General features: G+C 45.9%; 1 pseudogene; it reads right to left on the minus strand.

Moving 5' to 3' along the window:
• The window catches only part of LOC111406500, a 15,179-nt pseudogene extending 5,960 nt beyond the window's left edge, over positions 1–9,219 (minus strand).
• Between the last annotated feature and the right edge of the window lie 206 nt (positions 9,220–9,425).

Raw genomic sequence — 9,425 nt, forward strand, 5'->3', positions numbered from 1 at the left:
CAGGCGCTGCTGCAAAACGCAGCAGCCGCTGCAGACGCCGGCGGCAGATCCGCCGCCGGCCAATTCAAAATTTTTTTTTTTTTAAATATTTTCTGAATCTTAAAATTTCCGAATTCCAAATCTGAATTTTCAAAACTAATTAATCCGAACGAAAATAGCAAGAATTATACCGCAAAAATTTTCAAATTTAACAAAATATATAACCAAAAATTGTTAAATCTGAAAATTTCAAAATATATTGCAAGAACCAAATTAAAATCTTTGATTCTCAATGATTCAACATGAACAGGCTCTGATACCACTTGTTAGATAATTTAATACTTTAAAATACCGGATCTTTCATGTTAAATCATCAAGAAATATAATAATTAAAGGGGGAGCATACCTGAATCTGACATAGTTAATGCAATATGGATTTCGCGGTATGATCTTCCAAATCTACACGCAGTCTCCTTTTCCTCTCTGTGATGGGATGCAGTAGAGAATGAACAATAATCTACATGTGATCTGGGGACCATAACCTATTTATATGAGGATGCCCTTTGACCTAATTCGGCCCATCATAGAATTAGGACTTGGGCCCTGTCTCTACACATATGTAAACTCATACTTAAACTGGATACATTAAAGCCCAAAACTAAAACCATATTAGATCACTTTAATTGGGCTCAACCGAATTCGATAGCCTATAATTTAATACACAATTATTCACACATACAAGCCCATCTTTAATTAAAAATTCTTACATGACAAATTTACTTGCCGGTCATCTAAGGCCGGGGCTGTTGAGATTGCCGATGTTTCACACCTCGTACGTCTGAATTCCAACATGAATAAAATAGCAGGGAACCAAAAGAGAGACTATATAACTGACGACTTTATAACAAGATCAGCTCCCATTTGATCATACATGGCTTTCAATAGTGGAACTCCTACAACAAATGTTGACCCCAAAAAGTGTTGTCAACAGATACCGGACCCACCCGCGCACACGTGAGCGAAGGTTCTACACGCTAAGACACGTGGACGGTCTAGGACGAACGAATTAAGGGCGTGGGAGTAGCTCAACGACGCGGGACGAGAACGTTCAGAATTCGACGGGATGTTCTTAATTCGATTGTACAATAATTACCAATCGATGTTTGTAAATGTATATCTAAATATGTATGAACTCATTTGTGTTGCAAGATAATAAGAAAGAGAGAGTTGAGCAAAGTGTGGTTTCTTGTATTGATTCTTGCATTAGCCCTTTAAAGTTACACAAGGGAAGTATTTATAGTGGTACATGTGAAATGACAGCCATTGGATGAGGTGGCACGTGGCTTCATCTCTTTAATCCAAACATCCAATCCTAGGCATCATTCCTTGACTTGCTAGTTTGCTGCGCATTTATTACTTATGCAGAGCCCCTATGCTAATGACAAGACTTGACATGTGCACTCATGATAAACGTTCCATCAATCATTCAAACGAGATCTTTATGTAGAAGATCTCTTGGGAGAAGCGATTGTAGAAGACGTTCCTCTATGGTTCGAAGGCTTCTGCCACTCACGTAGTACTTTCGCTTTAGGGCCTCGGTATATGGGCCTCGGCACGAAGGCCTCAGCCAGACAGCGTACTTCGGCTAAAATGCCACGTGGCTCGGATTGAGTGGACCGTAGGCCCCCGTAGGTTGGTCAAGTATGACAACACGTAACAATTGTCCCCCAAGTTTAAGAATAGTCATTTATGTAATGCGTGGACTTTAATGAAGTAAAGCCAGTGGGTTGTGTAAAAATTGAAAGAATTTTTTGAACCCCAAATAATAGTCCCCCAAGTCCAAGTATAGATATTTATGTCATGGTTAGAGTTAGAAATGTGCTGTTATGGGTGAGTGATGAAGAAACTGAGGTGATCTAATGAATTGAACATGTGAGGCTTGATGGGTGAACGTTGAGGATGAAGTCGAGGTGGTTGGGAAACTGAACCTTCGAGGCTTGATGGCTGAATGTTGAAGATGAATCCGAGGTGGTTGGGAAATCGAATCTGCGAGACTTGATGGCTGAATGTTGAAGATGAAGCTGAGGTGGTTGGGAAACCGAACCTGCGAGGCTTGATGGCTAAATGTTGAAGATGAAGCCGAGGTGGTGGGAAAATCGAACCTATGAGGCTTGATGACTGAATGTGAAAGATGAAGCCGAGGTGGGTAGGAACCTAACCTACGAGGCTTGATGGCTGAATGTTGAAGATGAAGTCGAGGTGGTTGGGAAATCGAACCTCCGAGGCTTGATGGCTGAATGTTGAAGATGAAGCCGAGGTTCATTGACAATAATTGTTCCTTGGTAGTTGTGCCAATGATTTGATGTTTTGCGCATGTTTTCGAGGTAAGGTGGCTGAACCGTTGCGACTTCCAAGGCGCCTGGTGTCGTCGAATTAAAATCGTAATTATTAACACAGATGGAGCTTCTAGAAGCAGACGCGTTGGCTGAGGTGTGTGGAAAACACGCTTAAATCTAAGGCTTAGGTTTGAAAAACCGTTTGAATTCTACGCCTCAAATTTGATTTAAAATAAAGGGTTTAGATTGAATGAACTTCGATCTGACGGTGGGGGTTCGTCTTGGCCCTTTATAAAAGGTGAGAGAACTCCATTTTTCTAGATTTTCCAGCACTTGCAATCTGATTTCCTCATAGAACTTAAACATTTCAGCATTGAGGCTGTCCGTTCACTGCTTTTTTGATAGTTTTCAGTTGGTATTTTTCACAGAAAATCCTCTTTTTATTGTGTTCTTAGTTGCTTTTTGAGATGGAGTTGACTTCGGGTAGGGAGTTGGTTACTGTCGCGTCGTTTGGTCGGGGGTCTAGTTACAGGGGGGACTCCGAGGTTGAGTAGATTGCTATGACCGAGGAGGAAGTAGATTATAATGTAGAGTGGGGGGCATCTAGAGTCCATTCGAATATGACGTCTAAGAGGTTGGGGAAGATAAGGAAGAGGTACTATGTACCTCATTATGTGGAGATGTTAGTGCCAGAGGCCCATGAGCGAGCCTGTTATTCGAGGCCTGGGTGCGTGGCGGTGAGCGAATATTTGTTTAAGGCAGGTATGCGTTTTCCTTTGCACTCCTTCTTTAGGGCTGTGCCGAGGAATTTCATGTTGTTGCCGACCCAGGTTCTGCCAAATGGGTGGAGCCAGCGGTTGGCTCGTACTTCATGTGGAAAGAAGTGTCGCTTGGGGAGGACATGCCTCTCCACATCTTCATGACCCTATTCCAGCCTAGGGTAATAGGTAAGGAGTCGAAGGGGTGGTATTACTTGACTCCCTGGGGGGCCCATGCACCTTTTGTGGTAGGGCTACCTTCTTCCATAAAGGGGTGAAAGGAGTCGTGGTTTTCGATGAGGGACAGGTGGCAGGCGATGGAGGGAGACAAAGCCCTGTCTTGCACAGTACTGACCCAGTACTACGAAACTCGTGAGTCTCCCAGCCTAAGTAGTTTGCATTCCATTTCCAGCTTTAATTTTTTTTCTAACTGTTGAGGCCTCGTTTTCAAATAGCAGTACAAGGTTCAAGCTGAGCAGGGAGGAGTTTGAAGTGATAGAGGACATTTACAAGAGACCTTTGAAGTTTCGCCACTTCGATCACCTCATTGACAGAAGTCGCTATTTCCTCGACTTCGAACTAATGGCCTCCAAGGGTATGAAGCTCCCACACTTGTATATTTTTGTGTTTTCGTTTTGGTACTGACGCACTATGTTCTGTAGATAAGTTTAAGAGGAAGAAGTACCCAACTCCTGACATGCCGTCCATACTGAGGGCAACTTCTACTGTGAAGGCGACGTCCCTGAAGCCGAGGTCAAGTGATGCCAAGGAGGTCCGAGGTAGAGTTGAATGTCTCTCCAAGGACAGCACCTCACGGGCTTCCGAAGAGGGGACCTCCCCAGAGGCTAGAAAAGCCCAAGGAGCCTCGAGGGAAGGAGAAAGTCCCTGAGGAACCAAAGAGGAGGAAGCTGGTGCATGTCTCCAGCTCGTTTGGCAAGTTTGGGACTTCTATGTCCCATAAAGGCAAACAAGTCGAGCAGCCAAAGCTACTGGAAGCCACCTCGAAAGCGGTTAAGATTGAAATGGTAAGGCGCGTCGAGGCTGAAGAGTCCAGGGAGGAGGCTGCAAGAAGAGAAGCTGAGGTGGCCTAGGAAGAGGCTGCCAAACAAAGGCCTGCTCGAGTGCAAGGGAAGTCTCCGAACTTCCTTGCCGGAGGGGAGGAGCCTTTGGCCCCAGCTTTGGTGGAGGCCTTGCCACCTGAGATTCGAGGTGCTACTGAGAGTTTTTATAAATTTTGGACGGATCGGTGGCAGCTGCACGTCTCCTCCCGTGATGCCGTGGACTTGACAAGGGCTCTTGTGAGCCAAAGTGTTAGGACTTTTGGCCTTACACTGGAATGCAGGGAGGCCTTCACTGACTTCCAGATGAGGACCACCGTCTCAGAGAGGAAAACTGCCTCCCTTGCAGAGGAGCTGAAGGCAGCGGGGCTGAGGCTAAGGGAGCTAGGGCCCAAAAACTTAAGAGGCCAAGCTAGAATCTGCTTTGGCTCAGATAGCGGCATTGAGGAGGGAGGTACATGAGTCCTAGTGCGAGGTGGCCTCCTTGACTAAGAAGGTGGAGGTTTCCAATGGCTACCAGAAGGTAACAACTGAAGCCTTGGAAAATGCTAACAAGGAGCTGACAGGGGCCCAAGATGCATACAAGTTCATCGAAGGCCAAATTAAGTGGTACGTCGATGAGGCAGCCCATGCTAGGGAGGAAGCCCAAAATGCAAGGGACGAGGCAGTGAAAGACTACATTGCCAACTTCCACAATATCGAGGAGTACAAGAGTTTCAGTACTTACTGGAGGAACTTTGCTTATGCCGAGGTGATGGAGCGGGCAGAGGAGTTGTACCCAAATTAGGACCTGTCGCAACTCAGGTCGAAGTTTGTGGACGAGGTGCCTCAAACCCCAGCTGGTGAAGCGGTGGGAGATGAAGTAGCAGAGGCAGAAGAAGCAAACTCTGATGCTCAAGCTGCGGAAGTCCCAGCCGCTGAAGCACCTCCATCACCTTCTTCGGCTTAGGATAGTTTTCTTTTCAGTTATTCATGATGTACTGGCCTCAGGCACTCCTTTTGTAATCTCCATTGAAAATCAATATAATATCTTAGGGAGGCAAGTGCATACGCCTCGCCAAAGGGAGGCAAGTGCATACGCCTCGGAGTTCAAGCGAGATGGCTCGGAGATGGGACCCTGGCCTTTACTCCGAGTTGATGACGCTTCCCAACATGGTGGATAGTGCAGCCATGTTGAGGCTTCATCCCTTGGCGTTCAGCCTCGCCAAAGGGAGGCAAGTGCATGCGCCTCAGAGTTTAAGCGAGGTGGCTTGAAGATGGGACCCTGGCCTTTACTCCGAGGTGATGACACTTCCTAACATGGCGGATGGTGCAGTCATGTTGAGGCTTTTCCCCTTGGCGTTCAGCCTCGCCAAAGGGAGGCAACTGCATGCGCCTCGGAGTTCAAGCGAGGTGGCCCGGAGATGGGACCCTAGCCTTTACTCCGAGGTGATGACGCTTTTCAACATGGTGGATGGTGTAGCCATGTTGAGGCTTCTCCCCTTAGTGTTCAGCCTCGCCAAAGGGAGGCAAGTGCATACGCCTCGGAGTTCAAGCGAGGTGGCCCGGATATGGGACCCTGGCCTCTCCTCTAAGGTGAGATAGTAATGCAATACGTTAATTTAATCATTGCATTTTATTGAACCATAGAAATGTTACATGAGCTGGGAAAGATCGTCCAGCGAGGTGGTACATTAATTGATAATAGATTCTGAGGTGCTCGATGTTCCATGGATGGGGTTGTGCCTTGCCGTTCATGTCTTCAATCTAGTAAGTCCCAGGCTAAATCTCTTCTCTGATTTTATATGGGCCTTTCCAGTTCGAACCCAGGGAACCGAAACCAGGTTCCTTTGAGGAGAGAAAGACTCTCCTTAGGACCAAGTCGTTGATTCTGAATGATCTCTTCTTTACCTTTGAGTTGAAGTACTTCGTCATCTTCCTTTGATATGTGCCGAGCTTCAACTGGGAGTCATCTCTTCTGTCTTCAATGAAGTCGAGGTCACGCCTTCGAAGCTCATCGTTTGTCATCTCACTAAAATGTAAACATCTTAGGGACAGGAGTCTGACCTCGACAGGGCTCATCGCCTCAGTACCGTATGCCATGGGGAAAGGTGTCTCCCCGATTGGGGTCCTCGTGGTGGTCCGGATTGCCCAAAGTACTTGTGGCAGCTTACCACCCAGGCCCCTTTTGATACATCAAGCTTCCTTTTCAAGACGTGTTTGATTGTTTTGTTGACAGCATCAACCTAGCCATTTGCTTGTGGATGGTGAGGAGTGGAGAAATGCTTCTTGATGCCGAGTTCTTCGCATAGTGCTCTGACCTTCTTGTTGTCGAATTGTCTACCATTGTCTGAGACGATTGAGTAGGGAATCTTGAACCGGCATATAATATTCTTCCATAAGATCTTGGAAGTGTTCGCTTCTGTAATTTTTGCCAGTGGTTCAGCCTCAACCCATTTTGTAAAGTAATCGATAACCACAATTGCAAAGCTTGCGCCTCCTCTACCTTTAGGTAGGGGGCCTATGAGGTCCACACCCCATTTTTAGAAAGGCCAAGGGCTGGAGACCACGGTCAAATCCTGCAACGGTTGTTGGTGACTTGCACACAATACGTCAAGGGATCTTGATTTTGCACGTCCCTCCAAAATAGTGTAGTCATGTTCAAACCTCCTCTTAATGCGGATAGTGCCTCAAGGTCGATGACTTGCACACAATATGTCATCTCATTTGTGAAGCATGATAAGAAACTCTTTAGGGACTCCCCATGTGCTTGTCTCATGTCTTGGAGATGTTGGATTGGGGCCTCTCCTTCTTTGCTTATCGCGAACCTTTTCAAGAATGTTATCTTGAACTCGGGCCAGCTTCTTGTGCTCTTAGGTGGTAACCTGCTATACCAAATTTCAGCCGCTCCACAAAGTGTCAAATGGAAAGCTCTGCACTTCAGAGCTGAGGTGGCGCCCCTTAGGCTCATGTGAGTTTTATAAGCATTCAGGTGCTTCTCTGGGTCGCTTCTTTCGTCATACTTTGGTATCTTTGGCATTACATAGTGGTTTGGTACCTGGGCACTCCTCAGTTCCATCGAGAATGGCAAATTCTCATCATCGTCGTCCAAGTCACGAGACCTTTGCTGTTCATCTGAATCATATTCCTCGGTCTCTTCCCATGGTTGTTGGTGAGAGGTTCCGGGATGGTTCCTAGCCTCTTCCTTTCTCCTCTGGTGCCTATTTCTAGGCGGAGCAACACGGGGGACATTTTCATGCCTTTCTTCCAGCTGTAGGGGCATTGGAGGTGGAGGCTGTGGCTTTGTCCAAGGCTCGTGTGTCTGCTGTTGCCTAAGTCTTGGTTTGCGGGGCTAATTCTGTCAAATACACTGCCTGCCCTCCTATGTCTTGACTCTTGCTCATATGGAGGTGGGAAGTTATCATGGTTCAATGGGACCTCGGTGGGTCGGCCAGAAGCGTAGTTGGAGGAAACGTCAACTTCCACTTCCCTTTCCAATGGGCTTCTACCTCGGCTATAGTTCGGCGAGGCAGTTCTATGACTTTGAATTTTGTCTTCTTGCTGGTACTGCCCCTGAGGGGCGTATGGAGGAATGGGGAAGCCTCACTGGCCCTGCATTTGGGCCATGAGCTCCTTCATAGTCAAGTTTTGGCTAGCAATATCTCTCATGTTGGCCGCCATGGCAGCCATTTCTCTTGACAGTTGTGCCGTTGCTCACATTCCACCTCTTCTTTGGTGGTGGTGGAGTCTTTGCCGAGGTGCTGGGGGCAGCGGGTGGAGGAGGCATATTCGCGTTTTCTCTTACCCTCCTAGGGGGTGTGTCTTCGTTTGAACTCATTTTCTTTTCGTCTGACTCTTCAGATTTTGCTAAGTTGTGGGGCTTTCTCTTTTTCTTTTTCAAGAACAAATCCTTTTTCAAGGGAGGTGCTCAAATGCTCTTCAATAAGCTTTCACCACAAGATTGTTCGTGGTTATGGTATGATTTTCCACAGACGGCGCCAATCTGTTGACCCCAAAAAGTGTTGCCAACAGATACTGGATCCAACCGCGCACATGTGAGCGAAGGCCCTACACGCTAAGACACGTTGATGGTCTAGGACGAATGAATCAGGGACATGGGAGTAGCTCAACGACGCGGGACGAGAACGTTCGAAATTTGGCCGGATGTTCTTAATCCAATTGTACAATAATTACCAATCGATGTTTGTAAATGTATATCTAAAAATGTATGAAGTCGTTTGTGTTGCAAGATAATAAGAAAGAGAGAGTTGAGTAAAGTGTAGTTTCTTGTATTGATTCTTGCATTAGCCCTTTAAAGTTACACAAGGGAAGTATTTATAGTGGTACATGTGAAATGGCAACCCTTGGATGAGGTGGCACGTGACTTCATCTCTTTAATCTAAACATCCAATCCTAGGCATCATTCCTTGACTTGCTAGCTTGCTGCGCATTTATTGCTTATGCAGAGCCCCCATGCTAATGACAAGACTTGACATGTATACTCATGATAAACATTCCATAAATTATTCAAACGAGATCTTTATGTAGAAGATCTCTTGGGAGAAGCGATTGTAGAAGACGTTCGTCTATGGTTCGAAGGCTTCTGCCACTCACGTAGTACTTCCGCTTCAGGGCCTCGGCATGTGGAGTTCGACTACTTTCACAGGCCTCGGCCAGACAGCCCACTTCCGCTAGAATGCCACGTGACTCGGATTGAGTGGGCCGTAGGCCTCCATAGGTTGGCCAAGTATGACAACACGTAACAACAAGAGTGTTATTGAGACTTGATAAAGAGAAGCATGTTACAGACCAATCATACTTCCGTTTGCTACTCAAATTAGGCCAGAAAGCTAAAACGATGCCAACGAGGACTTTAGCTATAACATCCGCGGCAAGGAAGAGATAATCCATCTTATAAGGATTAACATGAGCTGTGAACTCGAATACGAAAAATGGCATTATGAAATAGCAATTGAAGCGGTTTATAGCATCACAATGGTCCAGTTTAAACATATACCACCACCTTATGGAGTCGTAGCCTAACGCCAGTGCTGCGTAAAATGGCACCATGGCCACCACTATTTTGTAAACATCTTCCCCCGCTATCATTTTTCAATTATATTTTTGAAGAATAACTTATGAATGTAGGCTTCTAAATATGAAATGTTTCAGTGTCTATATATGTGTGTATATAGTAAAGTCTGGTGTAGCTAATAGTACTGTTATTAATTTATAGACATTTTTTGTTAATGGGAAAACGAAGCTGATTTCATTGTGTTGAGTTCCCACTACATAAAAGAAACTTTTAATTAAGA

The sequence above is a fragment of the Olea europaea genome, chromosome 12 (genome assembly GCF_002742605.1).
Source record: "Olea europaea var. sylvestris chromosome 12, O_europaea_v1, whole genome shotgun sequence".
NCBI lineage: Eukaryota > Viridiplantae > Streptophyta > Magnoliopsida > Lamiales > Oleaceae > Olea > Olea europaea.